The sequence below is a fragment of the Pogona vitticeps genome, chromosome 5, assembly GCF_051106095.1.
Source record: "Pogona vitticeps strain Pit_001003342236 chromosome 5, PviZW2.1, whole genome shotgun sequence".
NCBI lineage: Eukaryota > Metazoa > Chordata > Lepidosauria > Squamata > Agamidae > Pogona > Pogona vitticeps.
The window spans coordinates 131,073,251-131,096,564 of NC_135787.1; the positions used below are offsets into that span (position 1 = coordinate 131,073,251).

General features: G+C 38.1%; 1 long non-coding RNA gene across 1 annotated transcript in view; it reads left to right on the plus strand.

Moving 5' to 3' along the window:
• The first annotated feature begins 1,792 nt into the window (after nt 1-1,792).
• LOC144583254 (uncharacterized) overlaps nt 1,793-23,314 on the plus strand; it is a 34,855-nt gene continuing 13,333 nt past the window's right edge. The window contains exon 1 of the long non-coding RNA XR_013536952.1: nt 1,793-4,637. This is a non-coding gene — a long non-coding RNA (uncharacterized LOC144583254). The remainder of the gene's footprint in view (nt 4,638-23,314) is intronic.

The window sequence follows — 23,314 nt, forward strand, 5'->3', positions numbered from 1 at the left end:
AGAGGAAGTGGCTACATCTTGTTTAAAAATCTTGAGGATGAAGGTTCCGCGCCCCCCCCCCTTGAGAAGGGTTCCTCACAGAAGAGGTTCAGGTGGTCTTGGAGGGAACTGGAAACCAACAAAACAAAACAAAACAAAACTAACTTAACTAACTAACTAACTAACTAACTAACTAACTAACTAACTAACTAACTAACTAACTAACTAACTAACTAACTAACTAACTAAATAAATAAATAAATAAATAAATAAATAAATAAATAAATAAATAAATAAATAAATAAATAAATAAATAAATGGTCATAAGATGCTGTAGGGAGCCCAGAGGTCAAACAATTCCCAACCCTCCTTTAAAAAGCGAGTGATTGAATTCTTTCCCGAAATAGAGCTCAGGAACATTGATAGTGTTTACCTTGGATTAGGCTCAGTTGTCTGCTCAGCGACCTAGGATACTGTATCTCCCCACAGAGTCTTGTCTTATCTTCGTATGTTCATGTGTCATGAATTCCAATGAGACTTGCCTCCCCCAATCAACCAGAGCGGAGAAATATATCATATGCACAATTCTAACAGGTGTTATGTTAACTGAATATCATCTGAATCTGACTGTTGAAAGCAAGCCTTGAAATAAAGCCACTATATTAAAAAAAAGAGTCTACTTATTCCAAATAAAATACTGGAAACTGTCTAGAATGGAGTTCTCGAGATTCACTTCCCAATTGGCAATATGTCTCAGCAAGTAGTGAAGAATAAATGTGTGATGTTGAAGTCAAACTCCTGCAAATGGCATGTTCTCTGATTTCCTCCTCCCATACAGTAGTGACATCTACTTTCAGTAGAGCAATTATTTCATGACAACACCATCAATCAGATTTTGTTGAACTAAGTAAGTAGAATAAATTTTTAAGTCACATCCACTTCCAAGCCCCTGTGAGATAGTAGATAGAGTGATGGGCTAAAGAATCTTGAGTTCAAATCCTCTCTTGGCCATGGAAACTCACTAGGGAAGGTAGGTGCACTGGTAAAACCACTGCTTAAATATCTCATATTTACATTTGGGTTGAGTTTCTCTTTTGATGCATCATATTTGCTTCTAAACATGGGATACAAATACTAGAAGGAGCACTGGTGAGGGATTATGGGGACTGCAATGCAGTAAAATTAGGAGGGCTCCAAGCTGTTCACCCCTGCTCTGCATCAACCAGCCCATGACCTAAGAACTTCAGCTGAGGCTCTTCTCCATGAATCTTCATTAGGGAAGCCTGCCATACAACAGGGCTGGACAACATGGCAATCCCTCAGCAACCTGGGGACACCTAGCAGATGCCCAAATTTTTTTTTAAAGTTTGCCTTAAAAATCCTCTTGTGCCCTTGATGGACCATTTGGGGGGGGGGAGCAATTTTATCATGTTTTGAGGACTTCAAGCACCCCTGCACCACTTTTTTAAAACATTCTAAAACAATTGGGCTGGTAGGTGGTCTAAGAGGACTTCTGGAGTTTTAAAAGCCCATTTTAAAAGAAAATAATCAGGATGCAGGAGTGGATGTGGTGCTCCACAGTCCAGTTATTGAGTACCTTTTCTCAGCGAGGTACAACTTATACCAACATTTAATTTGAACTATGCCTGTTGTACAGTGTCCTGCTATTCATAAGGATAAATGGTGTTTTAAACATGTTTTAAATAAGCATATAAAGAAGAAATGCTGCTTGAATGGGTTACAAGTACACACAAGATTGTCAAGTTAACTTATGTGAATGTGGCACTTATGAAAACAGGAGTAGGAGGGGAGAAGAGACAGGGCACTGTGAAAGGGAAGAAGTGAAAATATTTATTGTTTCTATGAAAGCAACTGTCAATGCCAAATAATCCTACAGAGGCAATCAAACATTCCTGATATGCAATAAGTTCTCAAAAGCAAGCAAAACCCAATGCCTGCCATAATAGCCTTAACTCAGCTAGTCAGTTAGTTTTGCAACAACAATATGATTTAATGAAAGCAATCATAACTGATGTTTCCAATATAATATCTTTTTAAAATTTATTTATTTTTTCAAAAACAAAGAGAAGGGAAAAAACTTCTAATAAAGAAATATATAAATATACAGTGCTTTCTGCCACTGGGACCATTTAAGAGTAAGCACCTGTACCATTGTGGAGTTCCATCTTCCTTGCACTGACTCTTGTGTTAAATTTTGCCCCTTTCCTTTTATTAGGACAAAACTGATAGATTGTCCCCATATATTTATAAATACATTTCTGCCAGTTACCCAATCTTAACTTTTATATTGCATGTAAGTTTATCATTAATAGCTATATCCCCAGCTGTCCTATAACATTCACTTAACTGGAAAGTTTAAGTTGTTTTCCAGTCAATAATCAATCTCATCGCTGTTGACAAACTGGGAAATAATTATTTAGTTGTCCAATTATCTATTTTCTTTTCAAATATTGATAAAAGCACTATTTTAGGAGAAACAGCTAATTTGAACTTGCACATTTCTTCTCCTTAAAATCCAATTGCTAAAATTTCAATAGATTCTCACACTCCTACTGCACAGGAAAATAAGTACCTACCTTCTAGCATCTTCTCCATACGATATTGAAATAATTATCATCTATTTGATTTAATTTTATTGGAGTTAAATACCATCTCCACAGTAAGCTATAATATTTTTCTTTTGTCTTGTTGATATAGATTTCAATATTCTAATTTTCCATATATCTCTCCATTATTTCTTCTCCCATATTGCATCCCCTTAATGATTTAAGTGAGTTCTGATCTTCTGCCTCCAGTAATATATTACAAAATTTACTTACTGTTCTTGAAGGCAACGTGTAATATTTAAAATTAGTTGCTGCTGTTCTTCAGTTTTCATTAATTAGTGAGGCTGATATGTGGGGAAAAATTACATCGGCATGGTGAGGGAAGCACAAATTATTTAGAAATATATTTGAATATGTCCCCCCCCCAAAAAAAAAAAAAAGAAAAAAGGAAAATTAGCAAACGTTAGCAAATATATTCTAGGGAATAGAAGTTATTAGTCTCCAGATATACTGAATATAATCATGTCATAAGACATTTGAGAGGACATGGTTCTACTAAATAAAATTGCTTTAGATGTCTGAGTCTGTGCTTTTCTAGGTGATTCTACCACAACCAGAAACAATAGTGAAATGGTTGCTGTAGGAATCTGATATGTGAACAATGGCCAATCCACTGAATCTTGGTTATGCATATCAACCACCACAACTGCTGATGCTTCATAGAGCTGCCACTAAAGGTATTTGAAGCAAACAATCGAAGTTGTTAACCCAACTTAATGATGCAACAAAGGGAGAATTGAAAGCCTGAGTTTAACAAAGGTGTCAAGGACAGATCCCATATGTCCATTGCTGTAGTTGCTGTTCCCACCTGGTTGTCGCAAAAACTGTGGATGATGCAAAATCTAGCTAGCAGTATTTTAAGCAATGTGCTGTACTTTTAAAAAAAAAGCATGGAAAAGCTGCAAATTTCTATTCAGATCAAGACTTCTCTTTCCTTGTGAAACATTTTCACTAGGTTGCTTGTTGATGACTTAAGTTTTGAGTAGGTAAATCCACCTTGCTTGCTAGAAACAGCAGTCCTAAGGAAAAGCGAGTTTTGTATGGCAAAAATAAAAATAAAAATCCACCTTTGGATGTATAACACAGACTTCCAAAATCCAAACTTCATCAAAGTTGCAGGGCTTGTAGAGGAGAGTCAAGGGAAGCTTTCCTGCAAATCTAGTGTCACTAGGTACTTGGGAGGGCACTTCATAGGGTTTTAGAATTAAAAAATGCATTAAATCGATTTGTCAGTTCATCAGAAAAAAATCAAAAATTAATAATTTGTGATTTGTTGACCTTGACAAATCACAAATCAAAATGAATCACCATTTTTCTGATTCATGGCCATCTCTAATAGTGAGTATCATTCTTTCTTTTTTCTTTTTTCTTTTTTTGGAAAGAGGAAGAGATCTAGTATATTAACAACTGTTAAGCAAGGGGTGAAGATACTCACTGAATGCTCCCCCTGCACGAGGAAGTTCATTGATATTAGCAGGAATGCCAAAATGGCAGAAGAATAAGGGGGGGAGAGAAGGAAAAGCCTGGATATGTGATAAATCTCACCCTATTTGCCAAACTCCAGAGCATTTAGTATTTAGCTCAGCAAGGCTGTAGAGAGCTGAAGTTGCTGAAGCCTTTGAAGTTTCTGAAATGTGCTCCAAGATTTATAGCTTAGATAAGTTCAGGGAGGAAGTGAAACTCGCTGAACTTGTTGATAAACTCAAGGACAGAATGCCACTGCTGGAAGGAGGAAGTGTTGACTCTGATAGTAAAGGGTTGGCTTAGAATGAAAAGTTTGGAGCTATTCCTAAAAGGAAAATGGGAAACGAAGAGGGTGTATTACGTACTAACTGAAATTTGAAAGAAAGAAAGAAAGAAAGAAAGAAAGAAAGAAAAAGAAAGAAAGAAAGAAAGAAAGAAAGAAAGAAAGAAAGAAAGAAAGAAAGAAAGAAAGAAAGAAAGAAAGAAAGAAAGAAAGAAAGAAAGAAAGAAAGAAAGAAAGAGAACATTGCATTGGAAATTAAAATAGAAACAGAGAAAACAAGGCAGGTAAGTACTACAACAATTAAAAAAGAGTTGAAGATAAGCTCACCAAAATTGATAACATTAATTGATTTGGAGGCTAGAGGGTGGAGAAAAAGTGTGAAACTGCGTGAATTTTGAGAAGGCAAAGCTGAAGACAGACTAAAACTTAGAGAGATGCAGCACCACAATGGATTGATAAAGTGGCCCCAATATTGGGTTGTGTGAAAGAAGATTTGGAGAGATAGCATAGAGTGGGACCAAAATATGGGGGGAGATGCCCCCTGAGACATCATGGTCCATTTTGAAAACTTCTATAGAAAGAAATGTTTATGAAAGCAGTGAGAGAAAAGCCTAGACAGTTGTTGTACAATGGTGCATTGTTCCAGAAGTATTCTGATCTGTTTCACCAAAGGATGGCTTGGAGAAGAAATATAGAGCTGGTTGCCACAATGTTCATGAAGAATAATATAAATATTCAGGGAGGGACTACCCAGTTTTCTTGAGAGTTTTACATGCTGGAAAATTTCACAACATAACATCATTAGAGGGAGCTTTAAATTCTCTTCATGGGTCGTGTTTGCTGGATGAGCAACAATAGGAACAAGAGAAACCTAAAATGGATGAACAGCTATTGGATCAGTCTACTACATTGGGTGGAGAAACCCAAGTGGAGCAAGAGGGAGCTGAACCGATATAAACTGTTTAGTCAGACTACTATCTTAAGAGGGAGAGACAACTGAACTTTGGAAGTGTCCAGGAGGTCAAGAGAATATAAAGAAAATTTATTTTAGAACCAACTGAGATTGGTTTCTCTAGGACTACTTTTCTGGGATAACATGTGCTATGAAAAAGGGTTCATGGTTTAGGGAAGAAAAGTTAATTTTGACATTGCTGTGAAGAAGATTGAAAGAAGATGCAATATAGACACTATTCTGATTGGTTTTACGGTCATATGGTGAGGTACAAATCTGAATAATTGTTTGTTCATAAATAATCGTAACAGGAATTCCTAGGAGAAACAATATTTAAAAGTAAATAGAAGAAAGGGGAAGGGATGAGAATTGTTAAATATAACTTCTTCTACCCATAAAAGGAGGGGAGAGGCAAGAGATTAGATAAGGGGAACATGCAAATGTAAGGGTACAAGTGTAGTGTTCCCCCCTTGTTATGCAAAACAAGTCATGTATTATTCATGTACTAGGCAAATGTGGTGGAGAGGCGGACCTGAGAGAGAGGTTAAAAGGCAGAGCCTGAGAGACAGTCAAGAGTCAATCAAGAGTCAGTCAGGAGTGAGAGAGTGAGTTAGTCAGAGTCAGAGAGTCAGAGAGAGAAGGAATAGATATTAATAGAGCTAAGCTGGTTAAATAGATAGAAAAGGCAGTAATTAATTATATGGCAAGAAGAAAGTATGTATAGAAAGACCTGTGAATGATTTGATTGTGTACAATGAACAACTGAAGAACATATGTGATTATTATTAACTTTGCTACACTTCAATAAATAAGTTGTGTTTGCATTTACCAGACAAGTGTTTGGACAAACCTCTTTTATATTGTGGACATAGGTAATCCACTGGTGTCAGTGAGGGAAACAAAGACTGGGACCTTTGTGAGGGCACAAAAAGTAGGTGCTTCATAGAGGTGAATGTCACAACAAGTAACTCCATATAAAGCGAGCTAAGGAGGAGAAAGCAAGACACTTGCATAGAAATGAGTTAAATTTTAAATAACTTAGAGAATTAGAGGGCATGTGGAAGATTTTCAAAAGGCAGGAGTTCAGTGGGAGATTGCCCTTAAAGATATATCAGTAGTTAGAACATAAAGTTAGAATGGGAGTGTGAGTGATAGATTAGGAAAAAGTATAGCTAAGACAGGGACATCCCAATTTAAAGCTATATTATATTGTGATACAATTAAGACATGTATCAGATATTATATCTCAGCCCAATAAACTAATTTGATGGAATATGGAACACAAGAATTGTGCCTGAATGCAATAAATATTATCTTCATCCAAGATAATGAAAATATAACGAAAAATATATAGAAAATCCCTTCCTTAAAACTATGTTTCTAATTTAGAAGAGATATAGAAAAATGCTTATCCCTCCAGTTTTCCCACTACATCTGGTGATAGAATTTGAAAAATTCCCAGGAAACCTAAAAGGATTGATTGGGAATTTATTGATAAAGAGACAAGTTATTACAATAAAAGATTGGTTAGAAAAAAAAATAAAGAATAAAGAACAAATAAATGAGAAGTATAGATAAAGTAATTTGGTACAATATTATTCAGCTAGAACAAAGAACTGGGTGCAGAGAAAAGGTCAATGTAGGAAATTTATGAAATATGAAGGAATTATATTACAAAAGAAAGCGAAGAGGATAACAATGTAGTGGAGTGCAAAAGCAAAAGTTCTGCTTATAAACTTGATTAAAGCACTCTCTGAGCAGATTATAATTTAATTATTTAGGGTACATATTGCTCCCCCTGCCCCCAGTGAGTTGGGTACTGAATTTACTGACCTCAGAAGGATGGAGAGCTAAATCAACATTGAACCAGCTACCCAAATCTGCTGGAACTGAATGCTTCTATTTATTAAAGTGGACAGAGAGATTGCTTTCCTTCTTTTTTTAATGCTACATAGACATTGTTGAAATATAGATGATGGATGTGACATGTTTGTGAAACCTGACTTACAGCCTAGGTGGCTGGCCAGCCACTAACTGTAGCATGCATAGCAATGCTTCTGTTCTTTTAGAGCTGTTTTCATCCTTTGCTATTGAATAGTCAAGAAGAAGCAGAAGAAGAAGAAGAAAAAAGCCAGTATGACTTGAGTTAAGTGTAACTTGAACCCAGTGTTAGATAGTGGATAAAGTGACAGACTAGGACTCTGGGAACTTGTTTTCAAATCTTGGCCATGGAAACTCAGTGGGAGAGTGAAACTCTGTTGCTTCCTCTGAAAATCCGGTTTGAGTTGTTGTAAGTCAGTTCCAGCTTAACCGCACATCACTAATTAGGTAAGGGTAACTTTGTGTAGATTTTCTCTGCAGATCATAAGTCATCGTTTTATGTCATCCTTTACCAGTAAGCATCCAGTTCTGCTATACTAACCTTAATAATTGCAGACTGACCAAAATCTTACTTCTTTCTGCATGCAAACAGAAATGATTCTGATAGAAAACACAGTTGGACCTGAAACAGAATAACAAAGTGCCAAGGGGTGTTGTGTGGCCTCAAACACAGAGTTTTCATATTTAACCCTTCAAGGGTCATATTACTGTTTAGGCTGCCATGTCCCTTCCCCCGATGATTTAAGTAATTAGGGCTACTTGTGATCGTGAAAAATCTGCCTTCAATCAGGGAAAGATTTGAATGAGCAGACATTTGGTGGCTCTTCCAGATTGTGCATTTGTCTGGGTGCAGTCACTGAATTTTCCAAAGGGCCTCTTTTCCAATTGTTCCTACTCTTAAAGCAAGCTGCAAATCTTTAATGGATTATATCAGTGCTTCTCATGCTACAAGTTAAATGCACATTTTTAAAAATCCGGTTGAAACACAGTTCCTTATAGGGTGGTGCACATGTTTTCCAGAACCTGATTACAAGACTGAAAGTTTCATTTGACTATCTCCAACATAAAGTTGTGTATAATCACAGCCCAAGTACCCTGAGATTTTAAAGAAGTCAACATGAATTCCAACCAGAATGTTTATTTACAGAAGGAGGTCCTTATTCCATCCAGGGAAAAAAGCCACTTAAACCATCCAACAAAGAAGAAGACCTTCTCTGTCATAGTGTCTCTCAGGGAGATTCAACATGGCAGAAAATCACAACAAAATATGAGAAGCTTTATGAGTGCTTGTCACATTCCTAGTGAATAGTCATCAAAATAGACTAGATGGCTAGTTAGGTGTTTAACAGATGGTGGGATGAGAGTTTTTGAGGTGTGGCACGTAGTTCCTGCTCTTGGAGCTCCTTCATTTTATTCTGTCAGTATGTGATACTCGTTTATTTTAGAAGACTCCTTTTAATGTGCAGTTTTTCCACCTTCTTTTTCTTTCACCCAAACAAATCTCCTGCTGGTATCATGCTGCCTTTTGCTGTTAAGAAACATGTTAATTGAAAAAAACCACTCAGATTAAATGATCAAAAGCCTCATTTTTCTCTCTTGAAATGGTTTTGTTGTTTCAATAAAATGTACACGAAAAAAAAGGCTTAATTGAAATAATAAAGCACCCTAAATGCCAAAATAAAGACATAACAGCCATTCCCCACAGGCTGTAGATTAGAAAATAGCTGTAGCAATTTATGAAAGCAACAACAAAGTGGCTTAATGTAATATGTGATGATTTTGACTCTGTGTCAAATGCAACTATATACACCAAAACTAGGAAGAAGGGGGACTGGTACCTACTGGATCTCTGGATGACTTACAGTAGACTAGCAAGGCTGTATGGTTTCTGATCATTTAAGAACAGCAACTACAAAAAAGTCTTCCTTACTGTGTTAAATTAGGCTGCTAAAAGGGATGTATTGGCATGAAGTGATTTTATTTTATTTTATTTTATTTTATTTTATTTTATTTTATTTTATTTATTTATTTATTTATTTATTTATTTCTTACTTACTTACTTACTTACTTACTTACTTACTTACTTACTTACTTACTTACTTACTTACTTACTTACTTACTTACTTACTTACTTACTTACTTACTTACTTACTTAGTAGAGACTTAACCATTGTGGCATCTGCCCAGGTCAGGAATATGAATGTGGTATATGCATGGACTAATGAGAGTGCTGGAGAGTGATGAGATATAAGATTCTCTGCAGGAAGAGGAGGAGAGAAGATTGGAGTTTTAGGGTTTGAGAGTGGGAGAGGTTTGGAGGAGAGAGTGTTGGCGGTTGAGAGTGGATGAAGTGGGATGTTTGGTTAAGAGTTAAAGACATTGATTGTACCTTCATTACCTGTAACAATAAACAACTTTTATTTGGTTCTTTTAAAAATGAAACATTGCCTGGACTTCTATTATTAATAATACATAATGTTGATGTAATCAACTGGTGGCAGCAGCATGACACGTAGCTTGTGCTCTTTGCTTGATGACACAACCAAGGGACAGGTGGGAACGTGACAAATTGGTGGCACAGTGCTGGAATACGAAACAATCCAGTGAAAAATTGAATGGGCTTGAGTTGGAAGATATCCCTAGCTAGGAGGGGTTAAGATCTGTGGCAAGAAGTGGTTACCCATTAGAGTCTTGTGGAAAACTTAGTTTGGGGGCTTCTGAACCCAGATCTGGAGAATCCTAAGATAGGGAAAATACCTACTCAAGAGAAACCATTTACCTCAGGATTTACAAGACCAAGTGGCTAGCCCAAAATCTGTGGTTCTGAGGGTAAAGAGCAATAGCGGTTGGAGTAGAAGCCTAAGTCAGAATAGATCTGAGGTGAAAATAAAAGCTAAAAGTAAATAAAAGCTAAGCAGAAAGTTGTTCTTGTATCTGGAGACAAGAATCGCCCAGACAGGGAAATATTGTGGCAAGGGTTGTGGGCTTGGGAGTAGCTGAGGCGAGCTGCTGAGAAAAGTGCAACCTAGTTATAAGGAAAGCCACTGGAAGAAAGGTCATTTTGGCTCTGGTGAAGGAAAAGAACCAGTCTAGTAATAAGGAGTTGTGTTTTAATACCACCCAAATGAAGTAAAAAGTTGGTTATGGAGGCACTAGTTGAGCCTCAGGGTGTGAGGGAAATGGGAACCCTCAAATTTAAAGTGAAGAAGAAACTGAGGGTGCAACAATAATTGCCTCAGAGGGAGAAAATATCCAAAGCTCCCAATATTTTGAAAAATGGAAGCTCGAACAAGAATTTAAACTAAAGGAGTTAGCTATGAAAAACCAATTGCCCACCCAATCCTGGAATAAAGACGCAAGACAGTAATATGGATTAAATGCGGGCCACACTTTATTGAATCAATATCAAAATTATATTTGTATTTGCCAACTTGGCAAAGGAGGGGGCCTGCTGTAGTGTGGAAACAGGTGAAAGGTAGGGGTATCCACATACCCCCTGATCAATAAATGGGTGAGTCCCCAGCCCCTGGTTCCAGTGGTCTTAAAGGCAGCAGGAACCCGGCCTACCGCTAATTAAACACCCCCAGACCTCAAGACATCTTTATTTGATGACTTTTGGTCCAGAAGTGGCCCAGCGCATTTTCCCACCACCAGCCCTGTAATTGCACGATCCGCAGAGCCGGGAGGTCGGATGTGCTGTTGGCTTACCTGAAATTACCATTGGGACACACCGAAAATACCTGTTTTTCCACACTACCTGCCAGTGTGACCATAAAATACTACCAAATTGCCAACAACCCTTCTCCAGTGTGGAATAGGTGAAAAAATCCCCCCATCCAAAGGCCAATCAGGACGAAGGTCAAAAATTCCTATCCGGCCCCTAAAAGGCGACCATAAAAAATCACACTAGAAATAGGGAAGGTGGGTGGGTGCCCGAAACAGGAAAGAGGGTGAATCAAGGGGGAGTGCTCCTTTAAATAATCACGCCCCCCACACAGTCACCAGTCATGTGAAACAGGACAGTCTCATATCATTCAGGATAGTGGGCAAAAGCCAGCTACGCTGTTCCAGGTCAGTAGACCGTCCAGTGGCTGGAACCTTTGAGCAAGAAACCAGGCAAAGGGAATTTGAGTGAGGAAACAGGCAAAGAGAAATGCAGTTCCAAATAGATATGAAGAAACTGGCATTAGCTGCTCAAAATAATAATAATTCCAGAGTGGTAAATCCCTGAGATAGACCTAAATAAATTTCCCCAGTATCAGAATGGAGATTGTCCTGAATCTTTCCTGATTTCTTTCGAGGGAGCTTGTTAGGACTTTGGGGTTAAAGATGATGAGAGGATGATAATTTTAAGGTCACAGATAGAGGGAGTTTTATCTGTGATCTATTCACAGATGCCTTTTTAACAAGCTAGAGATTTTGAGGCTTATAGAAAGCTGGTGTATTTCAGATTTGGGTTTAATTCAAAGCACTCAGAAGAAAATTTGGATCAATTACAAAGAAATCTGAGGAGTCTTTTGCTCAGCTTGGGGCAAAGTTGATTCAATTTCTTAATAGGTGGTTAGAGCGCGAACATACCACTTCCTGAGAACAAATGAAAAATGTGTTTGGACTAGAATAATTTTATTCAATTTTGCCAAGGGGATTGCATTATCTGGTCAAGGACAAGGATCCTAAAATGTGTAAAGTGTCTGAATATGCTGATTCTACGTATTTGTGGTATCAGAGATCCTCAAGTTTCTGAGGTAAAAAGAGGTAGAAAAGTGTGGGATGACAGTAAGAAATCCCAATCTGGTAAAAATTACCTCAGTCAGACTCAAGCTAAGGGAAGCCATTTTAAAACGAAACCCTCATTCTGAGAGCAAAGTCCCCTCAAATCAAATAGTTCTGAGGGAAAAATTAATAGATCCATTTATGCTGAACATAAGGCAAGTAATGTATCCTTAGTCATTGCAATCAATTGTGCAGGAGAACAGATATGAAGGGTCTCTTATTATTTTATATGTCTGTGATTTTATCATGATTTTATTTGATCATATTTGTATTTTAAACAATTGTGATGGCTTTTAGCTAATACAATAAACTTGATTTTGAGTATGTATCCTTAGTAATGTAACAGTAATGTAACAATAAACAACTTCTATTTGGTTCTTTTTTAAATGACACATTGCCTGGACTTCTATTATTAATAATACATTGTGTTGATGTAATCAACTGGTGGCAGCGACATGACACTTAGCTTGTCCCCTTTGCTTGGTGAAACAACAAAGGGACAGGCAGGAACATGACAACCATCTTAGTTTGTAGCACCTTGAACAAACAAGTGGTATGACCAAAAAAAGGCATAATCAAAGCGCAGGTAGACCATGCAAATTGAAACTGTGAAGCTCAATTTCTTAGCACAGAACTCAACCACCTGAATTAAGTCCTACAGGCAAATGGCTATTCCAAGAATGAAATAAAAAGAGCCATCAAACCAAGAAAACAACACCAAATTGAAGAAGAAAAACAGCCCCCCTCCACAAATAAAGTATTTCTGCCATACATCAAAGGGGTCATGGACTGCATGGGGAAACTGTTGAAAAAAACACCACCTACAAACAGTATTCAGGCCCACCACAAAAATACAACAAATGTTGCAGTCAACAAAGGACAAAAGGAATCCGTTCACCACTGCAGGAGTATATTGGATATCTTGCAGTTGTGGCCAGGTATATATTGGGCGCACAAAACATAGCATCCAGATCAGAATCAAAGAATGTGAAAGATACTGCAGATTAAAACAACCGGAAAAATTGGCAGTAGCAGAACACGCCCTGAAAGAAGTTGGGCATGGAATCCTATTTCAAACACAGAAGTACTGGACAACACCAGCAATCATTATGTTAGACTACACAGGGAAGTCGTTGAAATCCACAAACACCAGCACAGCTTCAACAAAAAGAAAAAAGTTTAAAAATCAACAAAGTCTTGCTCCCAACATTGAAATATACAGCCTGCAAAAAGGTCAATGAACTCTACCCAGCCACAAGGACTGGTGATCACTGCACACAAAAGACTAGCCATAGACACCATATTAATCACAGTGACACATCATCTCCCCTCACTTATCACAACAATACACCCATAATAAAAAAAAGTCTGATCAACATAATCACCCAGTCTCCTGAAAAGGACAAAAAGCTGATCCCACAGCTATAAATACTCAACAAAACCACACACTACACCAGAACACAGACAGAATTCTAGCTCCTGTCCTCTGAAGATGCCAGCCACAGAGACTGGTGAAACATTAGGAAGAAAAACCTCCAGAACATGGTCAAACAACCTGAAAAACCCACAACAACCAAGTTGTACTTGGCATCAGCTTTTGTGGACTTCAGTGCAGCTTCAGTGATTCTAGTTACTCTGACTCATTGAAAGGAGACTAGCAGAAGTTCTACTTGTGTTTTTTATTATGAATAGAGTCTGTAGGCACTGATGCAGTCACCTGCCTACTGCTGGAATGATATCTGATATAATCAGAAACTAACAAGTTCAGATATAACTCTTTCATTCAGGAATCTAATATTTTTCCATCAGCCCTTTAGGCAAAATTGCAGAAATCTCTTATGAATATTATGAATGTAACACACACAATGCTGCCTTATCCTTAACTACTTCTATAGCATTGCTTTCAATATACACACAGCACCCCTGTGAGGTAGACAAGGCTGAGGAATGGTGATTTCCCCAAAATTTCACTGATAAGTTTTAGGACTGAGTACAGATTTTGAAAGTCAGTTTCACACACGCAAACAGGATGTTCCAGCCGTCTCACCAAATTGAGCTTTTCAGCACACCAGGTTCACGGAATGCTTAAAATATTCTCAATGTTAACTGCTATGATACAAGCTCTCCTGGGTAAGATTATTGTCAATATTCACAGATGCTAGGCACTAAAACAGCTGTTACTGTAAAATACTGTCTACCTTTCCTCACAACGCAGAGACCAGAATATTTTAAATTTAAAGGCTAAGAAATATCTATCACACTCTGTGCTCTTTACCAACCCATGACAAAAAAATTAATCCTAATAATCTGTTTAAAAGTAATCGTAGTCTGTAACTATCTCCTCACCCACCCACCAAGTAGTCTTTCAATCCTGTTTTACCATGGTTGTAAGGTCACCAGGTTTCTTAAAGCATGAGAAATGTTTGAAGAAAGCAGATGATTCTAAAGTGCAGTGATGAAGTTGACTCAGAACCTGGATACCACCATAGAATAAACAAACCTCCTACTTTTTCAAAGGAGAACATTTTTATCTTTACCAGCACTCTGTTACAGTAAATTCTGGCAGCATTTTAAAAATAGTGTTTCTGGGAATACAGAAAAACAACAACCCCATCTTTCGAAAACAAAAAATGAAATGAAACTGTTGAATATAAATTCTACCCCTACCATTACTGTAAAAGACAAAGCTGGTGGACTGTGGGAAGGGTGAATTCAGAAGAACAGACAGGTCAAATCTACTGCTCTTTGGCTAAAGTTGATACACTCTATAACCAAAATGTGACAGATGGATAATCTGTGGAAAGTAGAGTACCCTGTCAGTGCCACATTTACAGGGGGAATGGGGATTAAAGGAAACCAATTAGTGATTGCTGTGAAAACCCTACATCTTGTCTAGACTATGTCTGTCTCCCACTGGTGCTATGCATTTTGCTGGCTGAGAATGACTGTTCCAATCAACAATCACCTCTGTCTTCCTCTAGTCAAAGATAGAGATGAGAGAAGCCATCAGTTTTGCTTTGTCCTGCATTCAAATATTTTAAACCTCAATATCCTGCCAACTCACACACAAAAATATTCAACAGGTATAACTATTTTAATGCAGACGAAGACTGCATTGCACTTGACTAGGTTTCTGAATGCAAATATTAGGTCACAGAGAAAATTGGATCACAGAGGAACAGTATAAAATAGAACATCTTCTGTTCTGATGGGTCAGGCTTCGAACTAGGGCAATAGTGTCTGGGCATGAAGGGTTCTGTGATCGAACACATCAGGAGGGCATCAAGGCTTAGAAAGTCATATTTGTTCTTCTTGGCCTTCATTGCATCCAAAGGATAGGCACTCAGGAAAGGAACAAAGGGGATTTTAAGATGAGGTGCATTTCAGCTCTAGACAAACAGAACAGTCAGTGCAGCTTTGTTTCAACCACCAAAAGGAAGTAGTTCAACTGCAGGCAACTCCAGAGTTTCTACTGGTGGGACTCCTTGCTGAGATTCACCCTCCTTTCACTCCAATTGGTCAGAGGCATGCAGAAACAGTTTTGCTATTGCCCAATGGGAAGCCTGCTTCTTCTTTAAAACAAATTATAGATATGATCAGATTCAGTCAGAATCAACAAAACCAAAGAGGGCAAAGTATGTAGCAAAAACAAGTTTTGGAAGCCTGATTCTACATACCTCTTAGCAGCTATTATTGTGGCAGATATTGGAAATCACAGCCATGGGCAGGCCTGTCCATGAAATAAAATCTTGTCTATTCCTGCTTCTGTGGCCTTGTTGAGATAGATTCATCTTTTACAATGTATTATAATACACTGACACAGAATAGTACAGCCTCTTTGCTCTTAATACTACCTTTATAACTTTATTCTTCTGTGTTAAAAATAGCATTAAAGAGTAGAGCTTTTTCGTATTTTCGAAGTCCTATCCTTTAGGGTTTAAAAAAAAACACACACACAAGAGAGAGACATCTGTCCACATGGACAATCACTCCACAGGAAGAGTCAAACCATATGTCTTCATTTCCCAGAGCGCTTGCATCACCTTCTGCTCCATTCTTTGACTCCCTGCATGAATAAATGTGTGGAAAAGCTACATAAATGTCTCTGAATGCAAAAATACAGTACATGAAATATGCAAGTTCATAGTTCCCCATTTCTATATTATTTTAACATGCACATTCTTTTCTGCCATCTGCCATGGAACAATTTACATTCAGTGTAAAGTGGTATAAAAAAAATGTTGCCCTTTTAAATGGGAAGGTAGGTAAAAATAAAGTTTTCAACTATTGACAACGCCTATTTTAAATTTGTACAACGAATTATTTATTTATTTATTTATTTATTTATTTATTTATTTATTTATTTATTTATTTATTTAACTTATGTGCCACCCACTCTACCCAAAGGTCTCTGGGCGGCTTACAACAATTAAAATTCAATTCAAATACAATAAAAGATAAAACAATTAAAATACAATTAAAATACTCTAAAAATTAATGGCTTGGAATAGCTGAATGCCTTCAAAACTTCATTAGCAGAAGCCACAATTGAGGTGGCGAATGCTTTATTTCTTCTTTTGCTGTTATGTTGTTATGTGTCATTAAGTGTCTTTCAAGACATGGCGATCCTAGGAATTAGTGACCTTTAGAAAGCCCCATCCATCATTAACCACCCTGCTACTCAGGTCTTGCAAAATCAAGGCTATGGCTTCTTTTATAGAACCACTCCATATCATCTTCAGTCTGCCTTGTTTCCTGTTGCCTTCTAGAGTGTCTTTTCAAAATTTTGATTATTGAGTGGGGATGCCCAATGTGCTACTGCAAATAAGAGCCAAAACAGCTCAGTTGAATTGCTTTGGCCTTGAATGTAATTAAGCAATAATTTGGTAGCAGCTAAAAAAGAAGAACTTGTCCCTAAGACATCTGAAAGTTGTTAGCAATCAGATCAAGCAAGGCTGAGCTGTTTATTCAGAGATACCAAGGACTAATCATGGGATTTTCAGCATGCAAAGCATGTACCTTACTACTGAGTTATAGACCAAAACTTTGGTATGCCAAGACAGGTGAAGTCTACTTTTTAAAAAAATCTCATTTGGACACAGTTGGATTAACAGAATTTTCAAGTGTCCACCCTAGTATTTTCTGTACAGTATAGTTTCCCCCTTCATCATTTAAACTATAATCTATACCTGCATTTTTGGGTTGATATCTAATTATGATCTGATGCTTAAACATGGTTTGCAACCTCCTCCTCAAATGATCTTGATTAATTATATAATTCTGGTCATCTAAAATAATTCGTTTAAGAGCCTCGTGGCGCAGTGGTTAAACCGCTGTACTGCAGCCAAAACTGTGCCCACAACCTGGGGTTCAATCCCAGGTAGCCATTTTAAAGTTCACTCAGCCTTTCATTCTTGTGAGGCTGGTAAAATGAGTACGCAGCTCGCTGAGGAGGGGGGAGGCGGCAGCAATGTGTCGCGTGCATAATTGTGAACCACCTTCAAGTGCTATGGGGTGGCATAAAAGCAGCTTTGCTTCCCCTCTATCTCCCTACCACAACTTGCTGGCTCAGCTCATGAGAGAGAGAAAAACATGAAACTGCCTTCTACCGAATGAGGCCCGGCCGTTGTGCTTTTCCTTTAAAATTTGAGACGCCGAATTTTGAACCTATAGCATACTGAACAAATTCTACAACTGAAGTGAGAGCTTTTTCCTCAAGCCAGAAAGAATCTGAAGAATGGCCAGCTAAGAGAAAAATCTTTCAGGTGACTCACAGAAGTAAGTGCAACCAAGTGTGAAATCACTTTATGGAATGCTGCTTTATCCAGTGAAATATTAATGGTTAGGTTTAGAGATGGACAAGAACTCCTGGTCTGGCAGTTCATGCCTGTTTGGATGATGGCCCAACAGGTGTTTCGTGGTTCAGTGCACTGCCTCCTCTGGTGGATGCTGACTTGGAAGCAGCATCCTGGCTTCCCTGCCTCACCTCCTCCAGGTGCTGCCTTTGAGTGGGCACCTGCCGGAGGGTGCCGGGTGCCGAACGGCAGAGCATCTGTAAGGCTGTCATCCGAACCAGCATGAACCATCTCTTAGGGTCTCTTGGTTTTTACTCCAGAATCCTGTTTCACAGGATTTTTTCTCCATTAGAATAGCAGCATCAGGGAAGAAACTCTAATGAAGCCTCATTTACTGGGGGGAAAAGAAGCCATATAACACACACTTATTAGACTGAACAACAGCACTCTTTGAATGCAGTTTACTGGGAACCCTACACTTCTGTGCCTCCAGTACCCATCCTCCATTGTAGGTTAAGGGACCACCTCAGGGCTGGCCTAAAATATTTTGGCCTCTGAGGTGGGGTAGCAAACAGCGCCCTCTCCCCAAACAAAGTTAAGGGACCTAGTATCCAAAGCCGGCCAAATTATTTTAACACCGGTGGCAGACAACCTGCCAAGAATTTATCTATCTCTTGCTAGAAGAGTACAATAATAAAGCTAATAATTAACCATTTGCCACCCATTTTTGCCACCCAGCATCTGCTGCCTCAGTTTGCTTAACAATGGAGCAGGTTTTCTCAAATAAGTAGTTAATTATAATATCGTTTTGTTTCTTCATTTTTAAAAGATTATATGAGTGAACTAATTGGTTTTGGAGAGAGAGAGAGAGAGACTGCAAAATTTAGGCCAATGTCCAGAGTATCTTATAATAACTGAAATTAAAACATTCATCTCTTATGTTTTTCTAACTAAATCTTTTACTTGAAACCTACTGTATATTGCTCTTCAAAGCAGTTTTTATTCTAGTGGAACCACCTACGTGGTCTTTCATCTATGATGTTATGTCTCACCATCTGCATTAAATGGATTTAAATAATTCATTTTAGCAGTAAGAGTGTGGTCAGCCACTCTTCACCCCCCAAAGAAAGGCAGCCTTATAAGTGACCGTGAACGTCTTCCAAAATGACTGCAGGAAATGGGAACTGGCCCCAATCCAGCTGTCAGACTTTGATTCAGGGGGAAAGGTTTGCCAAGGCAGGAGTTATCTATCACAAATGCAGCCATAGGCTGAGGAAAATATGTCTGATCTAAAGCTGATAGTGTGTAAAATCAAAGGTTGTGAATGGCTACTCAAGAGAGACCAAATGCATTTCTATGGGGTTGCAGTACAAATGGTGTCTGTAATGGATTGTGGCAGGACAAAGGCTTGAAGGATTGCACACAAAGTGCCAACACATGTTTGCAATATTGCATGAAAGCTGTGTGGGATGGTGAACCTGGCAAGGATAATTGTAACAGTAATATATCTGTACTTAGTCACTGTTTATTAGCTCTTTGTACTATTTACAGGTCAAGTCATTTGATAGAAGACTAAATCCAGTGAAATTGGCTTAAGAATCTTTGTTGATTACTTTCCCAGCTAAAATAGTCTGCAAGAGCTGTTTCCATGGTCACATAGTGTACAGACATTTGTCAACATCTACCTAGGGCTCTATGTGCTGAGAGATTTTCCAAAGGCAAACGGAATCTTCAGCAGGTTTCCGCTCCCCTCCCAAACGTTGAACTGTTTTATCCAGACAGAATCCCTCAACATAGATAGCCTTATACTCTATCCTGATATATGGTAAGTCACTATCTCATGTTCAGTAGAGATCAGTCTGCTGTGTAACAATGCTCCAGCAGGAGTTCCTATAAGACATAGATCTCACTGAAACCCAAAAAGTTGGCTTGTCTTTGTAATTCTTAATCCCATCTATTACTCCTCTGTCACACCTCCTTTTCTCCACACTTTTTTTTTTGGTGTTTCTACTGACAGACCTCAGCCATCATGAAAGATGTACCAGCAGACCAAGTTGTGCTGGTAGGCCTGATACCAGCCAGTGTGAAGAGGTTGTCCTGGCACAGGGAATGTTGTGCCAGCACAAGAGGTTTCTGCCTATTCCAAACTCACTAAAGGTTGTGTTTGAGTTTGGATTGTACAACCCATATCCTTAGCCACATTCACTCATATATACTGTACATCTCTTTTCCATCTTGTCTTTCAGTTCTCCCCCTTTTCTGTGTTTCCCACCAACAAGTTTAACTTAATACGGTTAGCACAGCCATCTTTTTTATTTTTTACTTCTGAAACTCTGTAAAATACTGTCTGTAGTGGCAGTTTTATATGAATGATGTAAGTTTGGCTATCTAGACTTCAATGAATGGCCTATTATTATGAGTCACCTGTTAGGCCCTAAAATTCCAATTCCTGAGTTGTTAATGACTCTTAATGTCTGTGGACATTTCATTTTCATTAACAAATCATTTTCTTGCAGGACTGAAGTTCATGATCAGTGCTCTGAAGAACATTTTATTTTAAGTTCAGGTTTGGGTAGAAAGAAATCATATGACTGATAATTTAACTGGAGTTAGCAAAACTACAATGCAGAACCTTTTTGTGACAGGAATGGCAAATCCTATCAGTTTTGCTTTTTTTCCCCACATATGTTTTTTAAACTTCAAGTATTTCCTGCTCCCCAAAATGAGTAATTTGTGGGCTTTGGTAATTTTGTAAAAGAATGTACTGTACTGAAATTGTACTCAATTTGTATCAACAAAATTCAGTCATTTTAACATTGCCAAGTTCAAATTGAGGCTATGTGGAATGGCGTGTAAACATTTCACACGTGAAATGAAACAGTTCTAACCCAAAATTATCAAAACTGTGTACCTTTCACTTTAATGAAAATATTGATGATCTCTCCTCCAGGCTTGTTGTCAACACTGAAGGCTAGAGGTTAAAAGGAATCTATATATTATATGAACTTTGTCATGGAGCACTTGAATGTAAAATATTGCAATGTAGCAGTCTTTCATAAAGCAATGTATGGAAATGAGATTTGAAATGATAGTGTTTATGCTTGTGAATAGCTAAATAATATTTACATGTGAGGGAAAAGGGATATTGCAATTCTCAGAGATATTCACTCGCCTTACAGAAAGGATGGAAATTGGGCTTCGTGTCATTAATGAACTCTAAATGTACTCTGAATGAGCAATGCTTACAAATTTATCAAACTGCTTTTTTCTCTGGCTCTAAGGAAGTGAATAACTGTAGGTTACCAAAGCCTTTCTAGATTTTCAAACCTGTTTTTGTTTGTTTTTGCAATATTGAGTGCTCAGAAAGGGGGGAACCCCCCTGAATTAATTACAAAGATCCTGCTCCAGAAACTGATCCTCAGTCTTCATGAAATAACCTGCCCTGTTGATTTGAACAGGATGCTCTAAGAGGATATTCTAAATGAATATGTTGCTGTAGGTTGAGGGAAAGAGATTTTGCGATAAAATTCCTCTTGCATGTGAACAGTGAAGGACAATTTGTGAGGCAAAAGCAGTGCTAGAGATTGTATCCAGAGTGCCCCACCACATCTTGGAATGATGGTTCCAAAATATTGAATTCTCATTTTCTTGGAATGATGCCTGTTGCACTATTTTAAGTACCCAAGTGCTATAATACAGTACTGTTGAAAAATGTAATAATACTTCCTATACTTCCTTGAAAAATGGTATTATTTCTCATCCCTTTCTTTCTCTTTCTTCTAAGAAACATTGTCCCACCTGAAGATTATTGCTCTATTTGAGCTGCTCCTTGGGTCAAAGATATTTTCCTTTTATGCATCTTTGCCATGACTTATGAAGTTTATAGCTACGTACGATAAGTAGAAAAGGGGTGTTGTTTTATTGTATAGTTGAATACACATCAAAATTGATTCAGTTTTAGTATTTTGAACCCACAAAAACTTAACCCAAATACAAATTAGTATATACTATTATTACTTTTACTTTTCTGGGGGAAAAAGAGCCTTAGCATATTATGTAAATATTCTAAAAAATATTAAGTGAAATACAGTTAAACATGAAAAATGACAATCAAAGAAGCAGAACTTTCCCAAATGAAAGTTGACCGTGTTATTATGAAGGTTGCTATCAACTGTTGGGTTTTCTTGTTGACATTCTCTGCAGCAGAAGGCTCTATGTGGGATACAACTAGGCCCCAAATCTTGGGCTGTGTAAGATAGAAGACAACGTGGCACCACTCCCAATTACACCTAAAGCTGCCAGGTGAATCTTATTTCAGTATTGATAATAGTTGTTTTTCCTCAACAGCTCTCAACAATTCTTCAGCCAACATGGAAAGGGAAAGAGTGAATCTGAAAAACATTGAGCAGAGCTGCACAAATGGCATCAACAGCTCGACTTTTCAGAATCTTGCAGCTGTTTCTACACAACTGCTGCCCAAGGTAGCTGCCTTTCTCTGCCTGATAGGAGGGTTCTTGATATGACAGCACCACATACCGCTTTGCATAATAAAGGATTGCTGGATGTATAACAGAAATTGTCCACAACTTTCCTTGCCACCCAACGGTAGGCTTTCTTTGTGCTTTCAAGGACCATGACTCCATGGCAATGTCATTGCATTGCCTTTCCAGGTTCACCAGGGGAATTGCCAGCCCCTGGAAAATGAATGCATAGATGGGAGTCAGCAATACAAACCATAATTCCTACAGTTGCTATTGATACCAGGATATAGTCAGAGAGACTCCAACAAAAAATATGAAATGCATAGCAGCAAGCCCTGAGAGTTTTAGAATGGCACAAATTCTATGGGTGAAAACATAAGAATGTCTGTCAACCTATTGTAGAAATAATTAATCTACCTGGACTACCACAGGGGTTTTACTGGTTCAGAGGTTAGGGCAACTGCAGCAACCTTTATCATGCCTCTTACTCATACATTTGCATGAATGGCAGCTGGAGTATTATAAACTGTGGAATAGTGGAGTCAGGGCTCGGAGTGCTTGGACTTTTGATGAGCAGAGGCTGTCCAGCCACCTGCCACCCCTCCCAAATTCTTTGTTCCCACTGAGTTCAAATGCAACCTTCACAGTTGCTGGGGGCAGGGAATGAATTTCCCAGCAACACTATACTGCTGTGAGCTATCCTGGCACTAATATGGCGCAATTTAGGATGGCTTAGTCTTGTCTGGACAAATAAGACTGATTACAAACAAACAACCTTGCTCCTAGTGGACAGGAACACTGCTAGAACTACTTTGTTGAATGTTGGGGGGGGGGAGAATCTTTTTTTTCTTGGTGCTGTAGAAAAGAAACACCAAGGAACTTCTGAATCAGTGTATCAGTTTGTGGACATGTTCGATGTCCCCCTTTCTCTTCTGCAGGAAGTCTCAGTCTTTTCAGCTAATGTCCCGCATACTAACCTCAGCTCACTGTTCTATGAATTTATTTTTATTGGGCATATAAACAAAGAAAAACAATGACAACAGAAAAACCACCAAATGCCTTGTTCTGAAAGGAAAAGA